Below are 23,330 nucleotides of genomic sequence, written 5' to 3'. Positions count from 1 at the left end.
TATGCACCTGCATTTTGAATTTGACACTGATGGGCAATGCAAGGGGGAATATGTATGTATGAGAGTGCTTCATGGCCAATCTTCACTATTTTCTTGATTGAGTGATTGGCTGACTCACTACTGAGATTCGCCTCTTACCACTTAAAAGACTCTCTGCAGTGTGATTGTCAGTGAGAGGGGATTATTTTTTAGCAAAAGCAGTCATTTGCAGCAATCAGGGAAAGAAAAGTAGCTAAACAGAGCTAGGAGATATGACCTTAAATATCTTGTTAGTACTCACAAAGTCCTGGAACAGAATATCTGCAGCACAGTGCAAAGGGCAGGGCCAGGTCTTCCAGATTTTTCATGGCAGCTGAAAGGAAACCTTTTTGTCTTTATTTTAGGTGATTTTGTGTTCATCTCAGGTTTAGCTGAAAAAATAAATGCTACTTACAATAGTCTTTCCATGGGTGAATAATTGCAAATAGATTATCTAGCCACAAATAAAACATTTCAGCAATAGCTTTTCTTTAATATGAGAAGTTTACATAACCCTGTTACCACTATGACTGCTATGGTTACCGCTATAGAACAGTAAATAATACAAGGCAGGGACTCATCTCTGGCTCAGCGCAGTTCAAGTCACCACAGTTAAGCTCTTCTACTGCTCAAACCAGAAAGGCTTCATTCAAACAGCCCATCGGGAGTGGTTTCTAGACCATACTGACCTCCAAAGCATACTTGGATACTGCCTGTGAAAATACTCATTGACATGAGTCAAAACTATGCCAGGGACCATGCTAACAATTTAAAAGTTATATGGCAATGCCTATTCTGTTCCTTTAACTTTTTTTTATTAACTAGTGTAGCCATAGCCTATAAGAGAAGGAACATGCTTGAGAGAATAATCTAAAATATGCCCGAATCCACATATCCATCTACTTTTTGGCTATAGCTTAGTGACAGTGTCTCATTGTATTTAGTCAAGGGAGGATATCTGCTGACCAACAGAAGTGGAGAAGACTCTGCCTTGTTCATATCCTGTAAAAAATAACTGTTTGGATTTACACTGAGACATTTATCAGCTTAACTTCCATTCCACTGCACTTTGAGAGTATGAGAGAATCAGCCTAAATTTGGGGTTGAAAGTGGCTTCACACCTGCATTTAATGATGTAAGAGATAATGCTCAGATTAGTCAGCTAGAGAAAACTAGAGGCCTATATGGGCACTGATTTCTCTTCTTCTTTCACTAGCTGTGTTGGGAAGGAAGAGGAAAAATATCTTCTTTAGCTTTTGGCAGCAGTTTTCATAGTAATAGAGGACAAGCGTCCCGTAGGAACATTTAATATGTTAAGACCAGTCAGGATCTGAGTTGTCCTCCTTAGGGATAACATTTCTATGTGAACCAACAACTTTCATTATCTGCACAAAGTTATTAAGATGCCACATGTCTTTGTTGCTAGAGAATTTTCTGAGCAAAACTTCTGTAAACGCTTATGGAATCTGTTCTGAATTGCAGAATGCCAAACATCAAATAACCTCAGTCTTTGAAAGGAGAGTGCAGATTTGGATATCATTGAGACTCCTAGAGAGAGAGGACATTCTCCCTTAGCCAGTAGTAAACAGAATTTCCAGTTGGGTAATGCAAGCAACTTACCAAACCAAACTGTTGAAACCTATATGGTTATGCTCCTACAAGCCACACACTGTTAAAGTTTGTATGGCTATGCTCCCTGAAGCCACACAATGCAACTGCGTGGGCTACTTAGACCCTTGCTAGCATCAGTTTAAAAATTGCTGGTTCTTGCAGGCAGTTGCTGCATTTGCTTCCCCCCATTTTGTGCCTTCTTTTCTTATCTTTTCAAGCCCTTTTGTTGCTTTCAGGTCTCCTTTAATCTTCTTGGTTTAATTGCTTTAATCTTCATTTAATCCGTTAATCCATTTCTCCTTGTTCTTTTCTTTGTTCTTCTGTTAGATGCTTTCTGTTTCTTTTCTGTTTGTTACTTTGTCTGCCCTTCTTCCCCAGCTGAATCCATAGATAAATGGAACATAAACAGGACTCTTGTCCCATATTCCTCTGCTAGTGTGAGATATTTATTTGGACTGGGAATGTCTATCTAAGGACTCTTGAAAACTGTCATCTATAAAGGGATAAGAAAGCAGGTTTTGTTATTCTCATGTTTTAGCTTTAACCTTTTCTAGTGCCGCTTTTCACACAATAAAAGCTGATGACATTCTGTCTTGAACTCTCCCTTTCTCCTTACAATATGCGTAGAGACTTCTCTATTTTCACAAGGCTAGGGCAGACTAGGGCCCATAGAAAATTTTCCTGGACATTTTTTTTTAGAAGTTAGCAAGTGGGATTTTGGTGTTAGATTAAGTCATTTAGTTAATTCATTGTCTTGTGTTTTATTTATACACATGAAGTATGTAGTTTTTAAAGTTTATATGGTGTGGATATTTAACCACTAGCACGAAAGACAAAGCTTTGACAGTATTTCTTTTCAGGAAACTTTTAATCCTTTTTATACTCCCTCAGGAAGAAAAAAAAACATGAGAGATGATGACAAGATGGATACATACATGATTTACAAAGACTTGTGACAGAATATGAAATCATAGAGAATGATCAAAAAGAATCCTGCAGGAAGGGTTTGGTTCAGCCAATATGTTTCTTTGTGAAAGTGATTCAGAACTGTATTGCACTGTGACTTAAAAATATCTTTAAGATTTTAGTACAACAAGATGCTTTTGTGCAGCTGGAGACTAAGTGTAGAACCTCTGGATCTCAGAATTAGGAGGTGCTGTTGCTACTGTTTTAGCAAAACCACAGTACAATATGTATATACTTCTTCAGATCTCCTAGTCCTGCATGTGGCAAATTACTGGTAACCAGAAGTTTGTTTCTAAAAACCACGTCCCTACAGTAAGCAGGCACCAAGTAGGCTTTCCTCAGGGTGCATTATCACTGAGTCAGTCTCCCACTATGTCTTAAAATATGGACAGAATGAGTTTGTATGAACTCAAAGTTTAGGCAAGGTAAACTCATATCACCTCTGAGTCTGTATAGAGCAGGCTTGTATCTGCCTACGGCAGACATTATAGACCTATGTTCAGGGCTCAGGATCTTAAAAGTGAATAGAGTCCCTAAGAATACATGGGGATTGCAAAAGGACAAATATAGGAATGAAACATGCCTGCATGACAAACTAGAGGAGAGGACACCCAGCTGCATTACTTGTTTTTCAAGGAAAGTGGAAATAGATGACATTGTTTGCTCTTTATCATAAATCCTACCTGTATATTCGAGAAGGTTTTTGAGCCGTCTTTCAGATAGTATCTAATTTCTCATACTGAACTGCTCAAAAAGAATGATCCTGTCCTATTGATATTTTGCCATACCTATCTATTGATTAAAAATTTGGATCTAAACTAATAAAGTTTAGACCACTAGCATGATAGTCCCAGGAGCACCTAAAGGAGGCTCCTTAGAACTAGGGAAACTCTGGAATAGTTTGAGTCAAGTGATGGCAATGGCAAGGTAATTCCTAAGTGTGCTGAGACAAGACTGGACTGACAAGAAGAAAATATTAAAAATACTTTGAAAATATTTTATAGATAAAAAACACACCTAGAAGACAATGACAATGATGATGCAGCAAAAATAACTGGAAACATACACTCAGATAAAGGGAACTGCTTGAAGTTAGGAGGACTGAACTAAACAAAAGGAAAACTAGGAATTTCAAAAAAAAAGCAGCAAAATGTTTTTGTACTAATGGATCCAGGGCAAGATGCAATTTAGGAACAAGTGACCCAATTTCAGTTTGAACACTAATATTTCCCATGTGATTTGCTCAGCTTTTACCTAAAAACCCATACGTAACTAAAGAATGAGAAGCAGAAGCCAAATCTTGCAATCTTGCTGGTTTATGATACCTAGAGTTGTACTGCCATTGATTTCAGTGAAAGTTTTCCCAGGGTTAGAGGGTCAGAGGAAGGGGTGAAAGAGTAACAAAAAGCAAAGATTTGATCTATTTTACTTTGGCATTCCGTGAAATAAAGAGACAGACCTCTGCTTTCCAGTCCCTCTGCTTTCTGTCGTTTCTATGCTCATAATTTTACTATCCTGACAAGTCCTATGTAAACAGGCTGGTTTAACCCACTTGGCAACAAAAGGCTCTTATCCTTGTTGTCCTAGAATCCCTAAGTCTCTTTTTCAGTCAGGCTTTCTTTGATGCAGGACATGAGTCATATTCAGATCTGCATTAGATATTAGAAGAGCTAGGCCTGACCCCTGCATAATATTGGGCTCGGGCAATGTAGCAGCACTGGTACATCTCAGAGCCCCCGTCTGTTCAGATGACCTGAGCTGCCAGTGGATGACCCTTTGGCAGGGCTAGTTTTCAAGATGTGACAAGTTGTAGCCTCTCACTTCAGGATTCCCACCCTCGATGACACAACTTTGACCAGGTTGTCTGCAAAGGGCTAGCAAGTGCTATTAGTAAGCTGGTCTCAAGCTTTAAGTGTCTCAGAGAACCTGTGGGGGTTTTGCAGGCCCATTATTTTGTTTATTCATTTGGGTTGAGGTTGTATGCCTAGACACAGCAGGGCACAGCAGAGGTGATCAGAAGTGGCTGCACCTTCCCTGTTCTCCTCTGCTCTAGAGGCCACTACCATCCTTCACTGCAACTTCAAGGAGCCAGGAACACCTGCAGGTTCTGATGCCAACTTCTTTAAAGCTGCTGAACTACTTCAGTTCAAAATTCCCTGTACCAAGAGAGGCACAAGGATTCTCTTCCCAATACTAAAGTTTCTCCTGCCATGGCAAAACACTTCAGCCAGGCCCTCTTTGAGGACCTATCAGCAGATCCTAGAGCTATCACATGCCATGTCTCCCCTGGGGGACTTCTTACCTTGGTCTTTGTGCAGACTGATCAGGTCCTGCACACGGAGCAAAAGGCTCAGGTCATCAGCTTCTGCCTCACATCCATCCATTTGCACAGAACTGCACACTCCTGCCCACTCCAGAAGCTCAGTCCCCAGATGCAGACATCTGGCCTGATCTCTGAGGTCGTGACCAGTAGGTTAGCACTGAGGGAGCTATGTGGAAGGAAAAGCAGGCACTCTTGAAAAGATGCCTGTTAAAAAAAAAAAAGCCACTTTCCTCTACAAGTAAGTTCTCTTGGTAAGAGAAGTAAGAAACCCTCTTCCTGTTGTTTTCCTCAGCTGCTCTGCTTTTTAATTGTGTCAGTGCTCTGAGTGGATGAATGTCATCAGGCCCTAGTAATTTACTGCTATTTTGCTTCCTGTGGTCAGCTAACAACTCTTACATAGATACTTCTATCTTTACTCATGTTTCACCTTGATTGTTTACGAAAAATAACTTCTGAACAGGAATTTCCTTACCCTTAAGAGTGAAGACTGATATAAAGAATTAATTTACTTTCCTTACAGTTTATCTTTTTTAATTTCCCTTTTAGCTATGAAACAGACCCTCATACTTGTATTTGACTTCAGTCTGCAATATTTAGTGAATGTCAGGATATCTTAACATCTTTAGCTGTTTCTTTTTCACAGTTCCTCTTTACCCCCACCTCTATCACTAGGTGAGGACTGTGCTATTGTACCACTTAATGTGCAATGTCAAAAGAGAGTTTCTGAAAATGAAAATTAAACCTTAATTCCACTGAAATCAATAAAAATGCTTTTATCTCCAATGAAAAGTATTATTTTTCAGGCAGCAAAAGCTTAACTTTTCAAATTTAACTACTATGTATGCCTAGAGGGGGAAAGAAAAGGAGGACTGGAAGCTGTATGGTCCAAGAATGAAAAAGCTGTGACCTCTAGAAATGAAACAAAGGCATAAGTTTCCTAAAATCTGTAGATATTGCATACACAATACCTGGAAATGTTGACCCACCAGTATTTTGTAGTTACTTTGTTTTAAGAACTATACCCTTCTTACAGATAAGTTAGGTGAAATCTTGAGATTTTATAGAAAGACAGCTGCTGCAAAAAAAATCACATGGCATACAGCATGTACCAGACACAAATATTTGTGAGGTTACACCTGTCTAACTCTCTTCCTTTCCCATCATACTCCTTCCATTCCTTTTCTGGGGTCTGGTTTCAATACAGTTTATCAAATGTGAACTTTGATGTGTTTGATAAGTCCAAGCTTTAGTTGCCATGGTAAAAGTCATCCCATTTGGTTTTGAGAGTTTTTGTTAACCTTAGTTGGCAAAGAGCATTTCACTTAACGACCTGTTTTCTTTCTGAAGAACTAGTTCATTAAAACATGGAGACTTTTATTAATAAATGGAAGCACTGAATTACATTTTCCTGCTGATGTAAAACACTAAAGTAAGACTTCAGTGGGCACAAATCAAAATCAAACCAGATCCTTCCTGTTTTAAAAGCATTTGTATGATTTTGCAATTCCCTGATCACTTGGTGTGCCTGCTGGATGCAATTGTTGCTACTGCAGAAGAATTTCAGGAATTATTTTCTCTTGAGATACCTTATAAGGAAAAATTCAGAAATTATTTTATCTTGGACTCTTTGTAAGGCAATTAAATTTGAAAGAAGTTAATAATAAAACCAAACCTTTTAGACACAATTATGAATATAGCTACTTAACTGAACTTTATTGTTGCATAATTGCCTGCATATAAAAGGAATATCATAGTTGCTTTGTGTAATGCTGTAAGAGGAAACTATTGAATGATAATGAATAAAGAAGATAAGTTCAGTCATGAGCACAAGACGCTTGATGTTCTTGTATAGTTTCTAACAAGCTTTTTATCATTGAAAATGTAGATGCTATTTTTCAACCACATAAACTTCTGCACCTATAAATTACAAATTACTTTTTCAATGTTAGTTGACATTTTTGCAAAAGGAAAATTTTTAAAATTTAGAACTGTTATCTACTCCTTCAATCCAGCAGATTTTAACATTTAAAAGATTCTATATTGTAAAAATAATTTTTCAGTTGTAGAAATTAATTATTAATTAATGATTAATTGTAGAAAATTAATTAAAGTTTAATGTACGATTTCGATTATGTGGAACATTAATATCTTCTCAGAGTAGTTGGTCAACTGAAAAAAATTATGTAATCGAACTACCAGCAACTAGCAAAAATAGTAAGTAGTGGATGAAATTAGGCAAGCCTGTAGTGTGAAGAATAGCTTTTAAGATCATGTGATTTCAGGACAAAAAACATTCATTCCTGGCAGGCAATAGTCTCTCATGTGATATGTCTGCGGACAGAGCCCAGAGGCCCTCCCGCAGAGTGTTCCCTCTTCCAGACCTGTTCTGTGTTTCTTCAAAATGTGACATTCATTCTTTCCCCCTGTGTGCTCTCAGCAGCTGCCTTTATAGGGAAACTTGTGAGATGCCTACCTTTGACACAGAAAGTTCAGAAATCATCAGAGCTGTGTCCAGGTTAGCATGCAAACTGGACTGCTAAAGACCAAGTTTGTCTAAAAGTCAACAATATATGGACAAAGCCTTCTTCACGAGAGATATCTACAGCTCTGGAAGAGTAAGACTGTTAATTTTGTAAAAAGAAAGGACTGACAAATTTATCAGGAAAACTTCCTGGTTAAAAGATCCAGGGATTGTGCCTGATCAGTTCTGCTTCACTGCTCTAGCAGTTATCTAGCTTCTGCTAAATGCTCTGCGAGTCTAGAAATGAATCCTGGCATCTTGGCTGGTACTGCTTGTAAAAGGGATTGCAACCAAACCTTGACTCTGAATTTTGCATAAATAACTAATTGTCACGTTGCTTGAAAATTGGAACTTTCCTTACTGCCCTGTTGAATAATTAACAATACAGTCTGAAACGGCAAGACTGACTCTGCAAAGTACGTTATCTGAAGCACATTTAGAAAAGGTTTTCTTTACTTTCATCCCAAAAAGGCAACTGCTTTTTCTTGTTCTGATGTTTTTGTTTCATTTGCCCTTTTCAGCCATTCTTAGATCACCAGTGCACTGGGATTTTGCTTTATTTTAAAAAATTGCTAATAAAAATATTGATATTTAGTTGAAGTGTATTGATTTTGCTGCTGAGGCAGACAATGTTGTTTGGTAATTAGAACAGTAGGGTTTAAAGCTACAGCTGGCTTCCCAGGGTTTTGGGTTTTGGTTTGGGTTGTTTTCCATCTTATAGAAAACAGCCTGGAAAAGAAAACAACATTACAAGCTCTACTCAAGTTAATACAGGTATATTAAACAGATAAATGCATTATCCTGTATTTATGGGCTAATAATATATAAGCTGGTGACAGTTAATCTGCTTCTGTTGATTTGTCTATCTTTTTATCACTGGGAGTCCCTGTAAAGAAGTGATCCTGACATTGAGAAGCTGATCTGCCACAGTAAGTCAACTTGTTCTTTGAAGGGAGGATGTATAGTGTCTATACCACCAGGGGATAATGGTTTAAGTAAGCCTTATTATAACCAGCAATTCATAAGCAATCCAAAAATGGAGACCAAACATGAGCTGTGTTTATGTGGTATGAAACCAGAGCATGCCAGCATGGTACTATCATTGCAGGGGTTATAGGAGGTGTGTGGGCCATTCAAATTCATTGCAGGGGTTATAGGAGGTGTGTGAGTCATTCAAACTGATTAAGTCAGAGGTGAGAAACTGTTTAGTCAGTAGTGCAGCTGTGAGACGCAAGGGACAGGCTCTCTCCAGCGTGTAGGAAAAGCAGCATTGTTCCTGTCCAGCCCCATGTATATGCTGTAAGGAAGCCATGTGTGCCCTCAGTACAAGGAGGTTTTAAGTGCCTTGGAAGACTAAATCTAATAAAAACAACACAGTTGAATGGTCACACTGAGTAGCTATTTTGATCAATACCGTTCAAATAGTATTATGGTTTATTACCCTTAGCCTGGTCATATAGCAGATGTTTGGCATATACCCAAGCAATTTCCAACAGAAGATGAGATTGCTGCCAGATAGAAGTATAGTTTTTGCTTAGTTTTTGTTGATAAAGTACATGCAGCAGTTCTGTTTACCTGAGCATGATCAGGAAAACAACAACGGGCTTTATCTTAAAATGTCCTTGTATACCTTTCCAGTCAGACCAGTTTTCCAAGAGCTTTGTTTCGGGTACAGTTATTTCCCTGACTTTCTCATCTTCTTCCTCTTTTGGTTGCTGCAAATTAATATTTTGTTTCTGACACATTCCCATCTTACACTAGTCAGTGCAGTGATATGCTGGACGCTCAGGACACACAGTTTAATTGCTGACTGCCTTTAGATGCAGTATAGGCTGCAATTTTAGTGGCTTGCAAGCCAATCTAATTACTGGTTGCTCTAGTGCCATTTCATCTTGCCATCCTTGGCTATGCGTTCCCATCTTTTCCTTATGCTGGCTCTGGTGCCTGCTGGGTCCTGCGTTCAGCACAGTAAGTCAGCGCAAAACAAACCCTACAGTAAAGGCAAGTGTTTTCTGCTGATTTGGCATTCTGAATCAGCTCATCTGGAGCTGGCCCAAGATGGGCTGATGGAAGGAGGGGGAGACCCTGGCAGGCAGCACTGAGATCAGTTTAGGCTGCCACTGGGCAAACACTTTTGTGTCTCCCATAGCTGTTTCTCCACAGTATCTGCACCTATCTCATACAATAGCCTTTTCCGTTCAGCATAAATAACAAGTGGCTACTGTGTCAGCCAGCTTTTGCAGCATCTATCTTTACCCACAAACTGAAAGTGCACCTGAAGGCAGTAATTAATACTAGTATTGTAGCACATTTCTGCTACTTTAACAGTATTGTCAACAACTGAAAATATAATGCATTACTTTTGCTAAAAGTTGTATTTACCCACTTAAGACTATCCAAGAAGAATATCAGGATAACAGAGCTCCAGTCACAGTGTAGTAGAGAACCTATATAATGACCTAAAGCAAGATGAATGTGTAGTATGAAGACAAGAGCATCTAGTTTGTGGTGTTACCAGCTTTCATAAAAATGTATATGGGCTATCTTCGATTGCTAACAAAGCCTTCAATACTTCACTTCGCAGTGTCATCTTCTGAAGAAGGATGTCTTTGTCAGGTGAATGATTAAATGCCTTCACCACTCACAAGAGGAGAGGGGTGACCCCTAAATGTGGGATAGAAAACGTCCCAGATTAATAGTCCTAAGTGATATTGTTGCAGGGCAGAGCACTATGTAGCTAGGGAGATCTAGGGTCATTCATTAAGTGGTAAAGAACAGAAGGGAGAGGTCTGCAAACTGTGTTGGGGAAAGGTCTGTTGGGATGACGTGATATTATATAAAAGGTACTTGATCATTTATGGGTGGATAAGAAACAGCACAGGAAATGAGCTATTTAGTACATCTCCCATCTGTTGTTTTTGGATGATTCTGGATCCTCCCTCTGTCCCTTTGCTGGGGATAAATAGACTGTATTTTTCACATAAAGAAACCTGTTCTGCTCCTGCTACTGTCTGTTGTAAGGGCAGTTTGAGAATCCTTTAAAGAAAGCAGTTACAGTGCTAGTGCTTCTCCTGTTTCTCTTTTTTCAACTCTATCAAACTGAAATATACATTTGCTCCTTGTGGATTTCGTTCACTTAAAGTAAAGGTCACAGAGAGAAAAAGTATGTTTTGCTCTTGCAGCATAGAAAACATAACAGCTAGAAATTTGTAACTTATCTAAATAGTCACCTTTAAATTTGCTCTGAAGGAAGGATTAAGTGAAGCTTTTTTAATGTGTATACGTAAGTTCATCCAGAACCCAAACCTTTCACCATTTGGTGTTTTAAATGGATGGCTCAAACTCCTTTGGCCATGGTGGGGTTTTAAACAACTCAGGTTTTAGAAGAATCAACAATTCAAAGCACTTGGCCTAGCCATCACAAACTTCCCTGGATTGTGTTTAGTTGCTTCAAGTTTCTCACGGAAATTGCAGCATTCTTTTATTATTTTCTGAAATTTAGTAATTATGGTTGCGCTGCTGGTATTTTAAGGCACACAACAGTAACCAGGCTGAAGATGTCTGAGTCAAGCACTTCTCCAAGTTTATTCTTCACCATTGATTTAAAAATAGCATTTTCTTATACATATAAAAATGTAAGGCTTGCTTTCTGTGTGTGTTGAACAGTAACTGTGAATTAGAATATTTTCTGGCTACTTTGTTCTGGAAAAGTCTGTAAAGTACCTCTGGGTTCCTGGTTTTAGTTTCTTTTCTAATTTACTTTGTTTTGACTTTTTCTTTCCTCCTGTGATTTGAATACAATATTACATAGCTTTTCAGTATGGTTTTCATAGCTTCTCATAACAACAAGAGAGACATTTCCTCCATTGTGTTTGCTTCCAAATACATTTGAGTTGTTTCTTTTGTATAATGTTCTTGTAGAAGAAGGTTATTAAGACTCCATTGGGAGGAATATGGAGGATGAGTTTCTAGTCCTTTGTTCATGAATTTAGATGTGTGAACTTTCAAGACTATATTACCTACACTTCAGTAAAGTGTATTATTTAATAGATATTTGGGGGCAAAACCAGTCCCTTTTCCTTACTTTTCTCCCAATCAGTTATAACGAAATGATAATAAAAACATTTTTGGCTGGTTTTCTTCTCATTTATACCTATTTTTACCTATATTACTCCCAGTTTACACCAAAGTAAGTATAGAATGCGTTAAGTAGTTGTCGATGACTGCCAGGCTCACATTTTAGCTCTAAGAAAAATTACAAAAAGACTTCAGTTTATCACACAACAGGGTGGCTAGAGAATTCCTTCAGCTGCTCAGAGGTGGATTAGAACATAAGGCAGTGATACCTTAATGATGATAAGCCCAAGAAATAGTACTACCAGACCATTATAAAGACCTATCATAGAGGCAGCATAATCATAACATACATGGAGAAACACTGTTAATCATTCTATAGATTATTTTCTAGGACAACATAGGAAAGCTAGCTGAACCAAATAAAACAAAGAGAAATGTTCCTCTTTCCCTCACCACCCGAATATATAACTGGAGAGAGCTGCTATTACTAATGCATCCAGTCAGTTTGGACTAGTCAGATGCAGTTAAATGAGATTTTTAAGGGATAGTTTTTATCAACACATTGATGACTTTTATTGAAACAGGTCCATCAGAGAGGCTATGTTTTCTGATGCTTTCTGCTGGAAGCAAAAGAAACGAGAACGCTAAACAGCAGAGTGTTCCTATGATAAACAAAAAAAAAATCCAAAATTCAGAAAAAATATCCTTTCTCCATCCCTAACACATGATAGGATGACAAAAGCAACAGAGGAAGGGGATTGGTACTAATGAGGTACTGGGGCTGCAGAAACAGTTAAGTAAGCAGGATTGCTACACAGCTGAGCTCTGAATTTGTATGTTTCCCTAAAGAGCTTCAGCTGCTGTACTGAGAATAACCCTGAAATAACTCTGAAAGCACAGGAGATGCTTCACGTTTCCAGGAAATCTTGACCATGCCAGTGAAGTTAATAGCAGGCAAGCAAGTATTTTTCAGAACAGTCAGTTTGTTCAGCAGCTGTTGTGAAAGAAAATGGATGTGCTACTGAAACTGAATGAGTGCCTGGAGATGAAGAAAGGACGTCTAATGCAGGCTTTACAAAATGGGGAAACATCTAATAAGCCTATGAGAGGCATGCTGTATCATCTAACAGGCTCAGAATTAACTCCCCCGCTTCCTCCACCAGCAAATATCATCCCTACCTATAGCCCTTGTGAGCTGTAAAAGAGTAGTGAAAAAACTACTTTATTGTCCCCCCATCACTACTAATCCTGTAAGATGAGAAGATGAGATTATTGAAAAAAAGAGGCAACATACTATTATCCATTATCCTCCTGACAATGGTTGTACCAGGAAACAAACTAGGGTTGTACTCTTCCTTCATTTTCCCACTACTGAAGGTGAAATGAGTGTCTGTATCAAGGTGTTGGCTGCAGGGGTCTATAGGGTAGCTTCTGTGAGGAGAGGATGGGGCTGCCTTTTGCTGGACATAGCCAGTTCCTGCTGTTCCAACAGAGCAGCACACAGTTGAGCCCATCAGCCAAGTGGGTGGCACCTCTGGGAAAACGTATTTAAGAGAGGGCAAAAACACCACACATGTAGAAGAGTGAGGGGAAAAAGTGAGAAACAGGCCTGTGAGCACCAGGGTCAGAGAAGAAGGAGGGGAAGGAGGTGTTCCAGGCACCAGAACAGCCTCTGCAGCCTGGGGAGAGACCATGGTGGAGCAGGTAGTTCCTGAAAGGAACTGCAGCCTGTGGGAGTGAACCACTTTGGAGAGGTTCGTGAAGGACTGCATCCCATGAGAGGGACCCCATGTAGGAGCAGGGGAAAAGTGTGAAGAGGAAGGAAGAGCAGAGAGGAGCTGTTATGGAGTGACCACAATCCCCATTCCTCATCCCCTTGTGCTGCTCTGTGGGGGAGGATGTAGAAGAGTCTGGAGTGAAGGAATGAAGTTGAGCCTGGGAAACTGGCAATAAATTAAATAAAAATCTTCTTCCCCAAGTCGAGCCTGTTTTGCCCATGACAGTATTTGATGAGTTGGTAAGTAGATGATCTCCCTGTCTAAATCTCTGTCCATGGGCTGTTTCATCCTCTGTTCTCCCCATGCCTTGTGGAGAAGGGAGAGTGAGCGAGTGGTTGGGTGGGTGTCTGGCTGTTGGCCAAGGTCAACCCACAATACCCTCAATATTTAAGAGTCTGTCTGAAGCAACAAAGTACTATTTAAAATGTCGGTTCTATTGTAGCAAGCTTATAGAGGGATCAGTGAAGGCTTGCTCCTACACCAGCAAAGTCAATGCCTTTCATTGAATGTCACAGGATCATGGGGGCTAGATCCGGCTCTGTGATACCAAAGACACTATTATTTATTCTTAGAGATATACTATGCAAATTCGATGAGAATTGTATGTAAATTTACCCCAAATTTGGCCTAAGGGGCTCACAGTTAGCAGGCCAATGAGCTGGAAAATATACAAGCCAACAAGAAACAAGAATGAATGCTCTTTTTTCTTCCTCCCTCAGGAATTTCAGAAAAATTCAGATTGCAAATTGAAAGGTTTTATCAGTGGACTTGCCTTTGTTTTTTGTATGTGTTTATTTTTTATGAATCAGAACAGTTTCTTCCGTAATTAATAAAAAAAGTGTATTTCTTTGTCTATTCCAAAGCAAAAATAAAAGAGAAAATCCTTTTTCCTTTCACTCTAGCATCTCCTCATTGTACAGTTAAAGAGAAATACACAGAAGAATGGGATTTTTGACAGCCTTTCTATGCAGAGCTAATAATGAAATACCAGAGAATGGAAGAAGGTCTTTCTCTGTATGGAACAGAAATAGTAGACTAGAGAGAGAAACAGATGGAAGAGTAAAATAATGTTTGGATTGCTGTCAGCAAAAGTGTTGTAGGTGGCTCCTTTCCTGTCCCCGAGGAAGTCCTGATGCTGGGATAGGCTCCTGCTGCCCAGCAGATGACATCAGTGCGATATGTTCCTGTGATGAACTGTGACTTCGGACTGTCACATGGAGTCTCTCATGGGACAGCAGTATTTTATATGGACACTGATGAACTTTGGAGTTGAAAAGTTGCTTCAGCCAAATCCTGCTAATACTTTTGAGCACAATAATCACTCTTAATTGAAAAAGATAGTAATAATAACCCTAATAATTACCTGAAAAACACCACACAGAAATCATTGCTCTTATTTCTCTTAATGTGAATTGTAACCCGCCTTCTCTTTCTGCAGTTTTCAGTGACTATAAGCAGGAGTTTGGCTTTTCTCAGGATCTCTCTGTCTGAGATGACTGATGAACTGCATTCAAATCTTTTCTAAACTTCTATTAAACTGACAATTAAGAGAAAACAATAAGCTATGTTTTCTTCCAAAAAGTTTCAGATGCTATATATTTTTGTAACCTGGTCCACTGAATTTCAACATTAAAAATGAATTGCATTTTGCAAGGGCAATTACCAGACTATAAAGATAACCCAAAATCTTGAGTTTTGGTGGATGAGCTGGGGAGGTAAAACATCCTACGCATGTGTTTTAAATTACTCATTGTGGATGAAAGCAAACAAAACAATTCCATGCCTGAATAGTACGTTTCCATGACACCATTGTGCTCTATATAGTTTGCATTTTTAAAATTCTAATTCCTGAAATTATTTAAGAATCTTAGTTTCTCTATTCTGAATCTTGTGCAGCTTAAATATTGATAAATCAGAAGGCAAATAAAACCTGGTTTTGTTTATATTTTAAACTATATGACTTTCAAGCCACTGGCATAATTTGTAATTACAGATTTTGAACACCCAAGGTTAATGATATCATAAGTCATGAGTTTTAAGAAGGTTCAAAAATTATTTCTTTTTCAGTTGGTTGTTTGGGGGTATTTTTCCCCAGTCCAGTCAACATTGCAGTTGGTAAAAGAAACTGAAAAATACTTTTTGCTATGCAAAACCTGCAAACTTTAAAAAATGCCTGATGTTAAAGCTTGTGTGCTATATATGCCACGGTAATGCCAATGGTCCAGTATTCATCCAAAAATTATTAATATAATAAATTAATACACATCCTGGGTGAGACTTCAGAAAAAGTGATCAATTTCAAGAGTTTTTTTCCCCTCATAAGAAATCAGGTTTATAAAAATAAAGATGAAGAGATAAATGGGAAGAGGAAAGAAAAAGTGAAAGCAAGAAGACAAATGAGGAAAAAATGCAGTAAACAAAAAGAGAAATAAATTACACATTAAAAAAAATGCTCCCTTTTCTAAATACCATCAGGAAAAAGAGCACTTTATTTGGTTAGTGTTCCTTGCTATTATTCAAAAGCTGAAGAGACGGGTATTTTTATAAGAATATGATAAAGTTGGGGAGGGAGGAAATCCTGGGAAGTCTTCCAGACAACCCCCATACCCCCAAACTAAAAACTGTCTGTCTAGCCTGATCTTAATTACACCATTAATGCTTGTAGCTTCCGCTAAGCAGCCTCTTCCAGTGCTTCACCACACTTGCTGTGAAACTTTGTGCAATATCTAAACAGAATCTTCTTTAATACAGATCTCTTCTTATCGTAGTCCCTTATCACATACTATGGACACAGAAAATAGATTTCCTTTTGTTTCCAGCAGCTTTTTTGCATCCTTCAGAACAGCAACCATGCTCCTCCCGAGTGTTTCTCTAGGCTAAACATTTAAGTTTTTCAAAAAGTTTTCCTTGTGTTTTCCAGACATAGAACATTCTTGCTGCTTTCTGATTGGTACAACTCTTATTTGCAATGTTCTGCCCCAAACTGAAGTAGTCACCTATCTGAGGACTTAAAAATGCTGAGCAGAGAGAAAAGTATTTCTTCTTCAAGTGTTCGGCAGCATGAGCTCCTCCTTATATTCCCCAGGGACACACAACTTATATTATGTAACATTATGTATTTTATTGTATTTGCGTTTTCCACATCAAGCTATTGTTGGCTCAAATTCAGACTGCGATAAAACAGAAAAGCACAGACTGTGATTGCCTGTTATCCCTTTTTTGCTCCTGATATTGTATTCTCCTGATGATTCCTGCCTAAGTGCTGTTACTTTTATTGAACAGTATCCTTTTCTCCAGCTCATACTTCTGCTTGTCAAAATAATTTTGAACTTATTCCTGTCCTCCAGTATACTTGCATTGCTTCCTGTCATCTGCAAATCCAATAAGAATATACTCTGTGCCATCAACTAGATTACTAACAGAAATTTTAACAGCACCAGACCTTGGTTAGATCCCTGCAGAATCCCAGTCAATACATTTCTCCGTTTTGTCAGTAGACCATTACTAGCTACTCTGAGAACGGCTTTTCAGCCAGCAACAGTAGTTTAATGTACACTATGTTTATTTCATTTCATAAACATCAAGTTGCATGACATCTACCACTTCTTTTCAGTTCATGACATCTGTTACCTGTCAGAGAAGGATATTTAGTTGTTTTGAAACCATTGTTTGATTGCTTGGATGTATGTGAGTTAACCTGGTCAGCCTTAAATTTTGCCCTGAGAACAAGATGTTAATGAAATACTCATCCATGCTGGAAACAGAAATCGCCAAGACAAAAGCTTCACTAGCAATATTTCATATTATGGGGTTTTTTCCTTCTTAAATGTCCTATTGAACTTTTACTTCTATCTCAAGTGATGTAAATTGAATTAATTTCCACTGCAAATGGAGTTAATTCAAACACATCCTTCTTGTCCTAGTCTTTTTAGAAAATACAAAACTTTTTCCTTAATAAATTAGCAAAGCAAAGAAATGCAAAAACTGCGTGTTCTGTAATGAATTAAGAAATTTGGACTCATGTAATGTATTTACACTAATGCAGGACAAATGGAAAGATAATATACAGGATGGGCATTTTCATGCAACATTACTATAGGAGGTGTCAGTCCAGCTGAGCTGCTTTTTGTAGATGGGATTCACAGCCACTGTGACGATGATATTGTGTACTTTTACCTTAGCAGGTTCCGTGTTCTTCTACTGTGTGTATTATTGTAATCTAAACCAAAATAAAGACGAGATTTTCAAGTTGAGATCACTGCTATTGTAAGTCTTCATAGCCACGTGAAAAATAATGAAGCATTGGGAACTGCTGATGTTAATTCAAATGAAATTATGCTATGCTAGATCTTCTTTTCACTTTAGAAACAAGGGCCAAGTAAAACAGATTTCGCATTCTAAATGAAGAGGATATGACCTGACAGAGTTGAGATGGACACAGTATTTGTACTCTGGAGGAACAAATAAGAAACTAAAATAACTTTATCATCTACTATACTTCAGGAAAACCAGCATTAATGCTTAATCACATTAAAGGGTTTTATTTCAGAATGCTTCTTGGAGACTTAAGAGCCCATATTTTGCAACAGATTTGTGCAAAACATAGTTCTATGAAGAAAGATAGAAATCACTTAACCAAGTAAGAGATTTATCATAAACACACTAAATTATCAAGCCATGTTCAAGTGAGATTGTCTACAGTTTGACAATCAAATTTTTTGTTATTCTCTCTCTACAGGTTTTGAAAATCAACGTGTACTTAAAAATACAGCATGCAAGTTAACAAAAGCTTACTTCAAATTACCATAGAGGAAGCTATCTATCATCTATGGCATGAGACTGCCTAATTATAATAATCTTGTTTTGTTGGGCTGAGAGTTTTATTTTGTTTAAGTTTTTAAAAATAAAATCAGGCTAACCTTACGATAACAGTCCCATCTCTATATATTTCAAAGGGCAACTTCAATACCTCTTCATTAACTGGTGGAAAAGAAGGGAAACAGTTAAGTGAAAGGATTAGGATATACAAGGATGGTGCAAGATCAAGAAAAGTAATAGGACTAGTTAACTCGGGCTTAGGATGATTTAAACAATATGGAGAAAAAAAACAAAACATGATCTTCTACTAATATAAAGTCCATTCTTTTGTATTTCCTTCTGCTTGCCAGGTGATTATTTATTTATTAGGCGCTTTGAAAGAGAAATCACTTAAGAAGACAGGGACTCCACTGAAATTCTCCACTAATGATTAAGTAACACTGAATGTGAAAATGCTTACATGAAACAAGGGAGAAAAGAGGAAGAAGGAAAATGGAGGAAACAGAGAGGGAAAAATGTGATAGCTGAATTGAAGACAGAAGATTTGTGACAATGTTAACTTACAAAAGATTAGCTCTATAAGTAGGACCTTGTATAAAGTACCCCAAGAAAAATCCATGGAAGAAGCACTGAGATGATAGGGATAGGAAAAGAGAAGGCATATTGCAGTAGTAAATCAGGAGTATCATACAAGAAATCAATCTGATTATGGTATAGAGGATTAGTTGTATGTCTATTGGGAAATAGTCTTGCTGCCTCTATGCAAATCATAGAAGTCAGAGTTGTGTACGTAGGAAATAAATGCATGGCTGTGGGTCACTGACTGCACATTTTTCTGTCCCCTGAATGGCTGCAACCATTCCTGTGCATCAGTAATGCCTCAGGAGGAAGTGACTCTCCATGCCACACTAGAGCTGTCTCAGCCATTCGAACCTGGTTGTTGGAAGAGATATCTCTCTGCTACCATTCCCCAGTTTGTGTTTGCTGATAAATATCACCTCTAGCATTCAAATACCCCTAGCAGAAGAGGACCCAAGAGGTATAAAGCAGATGTGGGGCATTATACCAGCAGTCTGAGAAGGAAAAAGGAGATCATTTCAGAAGAAAATCATGGTGACTTTTTCAGCATTAGAAAATGACCTTTTGATGAAGCTTTTCCGAGAATTAGATTATTTAGAGGGCTCATCTAGCAAATGCCAAGTAAACATTCTAAAAAGGCATATTCAGAACAAAATGATGTTATATTTAGACTGAACTTTATATAAGCAGTTTAGCCATAATGAAACAAGGAAAAAGAGGCCTAGCACCATAACTAATTCCATGTACAAAGTATTTGAAAATGACTAAGTTCAGCTCATTAAAAAGACTTATTTCAAATTCATAAATGACATCAGAAGCACTTTAATAAGATGGAGAGATATTTTCATTCTGTACTTGGGGTGCAGAAAAGAGACTAAAGCTTTCTCTAACCTTTTACAGAAAGTCTGTCACACACCAAAGGACAGTGACTCAGCACACTCAAGTCCATCTGCATGAGAAATTCTCCTCCTTCAGGCATTCTCTTGTCATACAAACAGGAAAAGAAATGTCACATTTAACTCAGAATGAAAATTTTTATCCAGAAATAAGGGTGCTCCCATCATCAGAAAGGTATAAAACACAGGAAATGGATGAGTATTTGCAACTGATGTCCACTAGCAAAATACCTTATTCATTCAAGACCCAGAAATCCAAATGCAACACTTCTACTGTGGTTGTCTAGGGCAAAGAACCTGAGCTAATTGCAGAATATGGATTTCCCATCTTGATATAGAAACGATTGTGGTTTTCATTCAAGTAGTCCAGGAAATTTCAGATTTTGTGGGTTCCTTTGCCACATTTTTAAATTCCTTTCTCATTACTGTCTCCTTCAGTTTGTTTTTTCTGTCCCTTTTCCTTTCCGATTTCCTTACTATTTCCTCTTTTTTGCTTGCTTTCTGTGTTTGTCATGCACATCTTCTTCACTTTACTTTCCACACTTACCAAATAAGTGAATGTTGAAGAAGAAAAGTTAAATGAACACTTTGAACTAGTAATGACTGCAGAGGAGCTGAAGGAGTGTTTTTGTTTTATGGTAAAGAAAGTAAGAGATCTGTCTCAAACAAAAATGAAAGATGAAGTTCACTGTCTATAAAGGTAGACTATCCACAAGTGGAAAAATAACCCTCCATGGAGTGACAAAAAGATAGCTTTCAGATGAACTATTATCACTCAAGAGGTATTCTAAGATGTCTTGGATTTTTTTGTAAATAGATTTATTAGTCCATAGACTCCAAAAACATGAGATGAATGCTCACAGCCATCAAAGAGGCAAAATGAATGTTAGGCAGTGCACAGAGAATTAAATAGGAAACACCTCTATAGGGACTTTTTAAACTCATGGTGCCCCTGTGCCTTGAATTTGTATGTGCACCAATTCCACCAATTCCACCAATTCCTGCTGAAGAAGAACTGGATGAGATGAAGGTGATCGTAGGTATAGAATAGCTTCCTTACAAGAAGAGATTAAAGATATGTGAGTCTACATCCTGGAAAAACAATAACTGAGGATAGGTACAGTGCATGGATATAAATCACTAATTACATGGAGAAGGCCATCAGTGAAAGTCTGTGCACTGCTTCTTGCAATATAAAATGCGGAAATATAAATGAAGTGATCAAGTAGTGGAAGAAGTACTGTCACAAGCAATATCCAGTACCGGTACTTGCACAATACCAAACTGGTTTACTGTGAAATTTAATGCTGCAGAAGTTTGTTAAATTAATAAAAGTAATGTCTGTCAGTCTCTGACACGGGAACTCACTGAACCACATATTACTTCAACCATGAAGCCGGAGAGGGAGAAGGTAGAGGAAAAGGGATATATTTGGAAAATATTATTGAATTTTTTCCTCTTTTTGCTTACTGACAGAAGTAGGTATTAGTATAGATATTCTTTTTTCCTAGCTCAAAATACTTCTTACTCACTTTGGTATATTCCTTTCTTTTCTTTCTGCCTCTTTTTTCTTTCTCTTTTTATTTTATTTTTTCCTCTGTTAATGAGCCAGCCTCACAACTTGCTGAAGGCAAGCACTAGTCTTGTTATGCAGCAGTTTTGGTATATTAAAAAGCATTTTACATCATCAAGGAAGTAGATCATATTTTACTCCTATAACTTGATTGTTTTTTAAAATAGAATTACAAAATCACTAGATGAAATAAAGCACTATATGCGAAATACTTTAGTAAAGCACTTCATGAAGTGAATAATGAAATCTTACCTGGAAAATTAATTCAAATCACTTTTGATACACAGAAACATTGTTATATTGATTAAAAGCTGTGTAGAAGATCATAAACAAAGTGCACTGTTAAAGAGGGAAGTATTGAGTTAGGAAGCAATGCTTCACCTTAGATTAAATCTTTCTTACTGTCTTTGTTAATGATCTGGAAAAGAGAATAAACAGCATGTTGATATTCAAATCATGGAAGAGAATTAGAAGTTCAGTAAAGACAGAGGAATCTTCTATTTTAGAAGCAGGCAGCTTAGAATATCTGTGAAGATCACAGAAGTTTGATAGTAAACCACTTGTAGAGAGGCAAAACCTAACACCCCTCCCCCCCCCCAAATATCTAAAAATAGTCCATGGAGGGATCGGGGAATTGAATTTTGTTCAATATTCCGGAATTTTAGAGAAGATTGTGTTTTGCTCTGATTAATTATTCTAGCAGCTTGAAAAAGCATCCATGTTAATTTGAGTGACAATGAAGAGAGTGAAGAATGCCAGGCAGAGATGTAAACAGATTCCTCTGCACTTGCAATACGTGTGCTTATGACAAATAAGGCACGCTGGTGAGAATTTCTTGTGCACCACTGGTGATAAAGACCATCTTCCTTTCCACAGAATGGCTGTTTCTTTGTTAACATTAACCTCAAGGGACAAATCGGTGCTTTGGAACACATGCAATTCATACTCACTTTGGCATTTTTCCTCAAGGGGCAAGCTGACAGTCAGTAACAATAATGGAAATGGTCAGAACTAGATAGCTGTCTGATAAAGTCCCACTGAAGCAAAGGCTTCTAGCTACTCATAGAGACTTGTGTCGTGCAAGAGACCTGACAAGTGTTGCACTTTTAACCTTAACATGAATGCAAAAAGAGCTATTCTTCCGTGCATGGACTATCCTAGTGGGAACTGTACATTGTGTACACATAATGAACTCTGCAAGCAGGAGAAGGGTTAAGATGAACACTGAAAAGGAAGAACACCATGTCTTATCAGTGAAGAGCTGGTACAGACTTGACAGGTTGGTGATCCTTGATTGTGTGTTCTCTGGAGACACTTCCTTCAGGGTACAGAACATTCTATTGCCTCAACAAGAAACTTTTTACTTCAGAGAACCTTGTAACGAAGCAAGCAAGGAAGCTCATTTTAATAGAATAATGGAATGCATTATGATTCAAATATTTGTAACATCATGCCATATTTCAGTTACCTCATTTTTGGTTTTGCTTCCTCTCCTTCCCTCCACGTCCCTTTTTTTTTTCACTCTTGTATTTTTTTTCTTTTGCTATTCCTTTGCCTTTCCTCATTCTTCCACTTTTGGTCCTGCTTTACATATTTGTTCGTTTACTACCTTTCTCCCATACTTATCAAAGTAGATAAGGGGGAAAAAAAAGAAAAAAAAAGGGGAAAAAGACCCTGGTATCTGACAGCAAGTGGTTTGTCCTTTTAACCTGATAAACTTGGGAAACCCTGCCTACAGCATTTGTTATTTGGCCTTAACTTCTTGCCTTCCAGGAGATAACTTCTGAATCCCTTCTGCTGAGAATGCCACATAGTTACAGATGCTTTACCTTCGTGATATCATCCTAAACCTTAAACGTTATTTCATCTCTTTGGAACAGTCTGTGTAACACTCCCTGAGAAATCCAGCGATTCAAGTGGTCTAATTAAAACCAGGATTTATTAATAGATTTAATCACATTCAAATAAGAGACAATTTGCATAATATAGCATGTACTGTACTTATAGAAATTTAAGCCAGAAAAAAACAAACATATTACATCATCATGTGGTTTTAGACTCCTTTTCATCTCTTTGACCCTTTTGTCTAGCCAGTCAGAGAAATATTCTTCTTGATTTCAAATAGCTAGCATATTATTTTTGACTCCTCTGCCTCAAATTTTGTAAAATC

Source organism: Nyctibius grandis, chromosome 3, assembly GCF_013368605.1.
Source record: "Nyctibius grandis isolate bNycGra1 chromosome 3, bNycGra1.pri, whole genome shotgun sequence".
Lineage (NCBI taxonomy): Eukaryota > Metazoa > Chordata > Aves > Nyctibiiformes > Nyctibiidae > Nyctibius > Nyctibius grandis.
Note: the sequence above shows the minus strand (reverse complement) of the source record.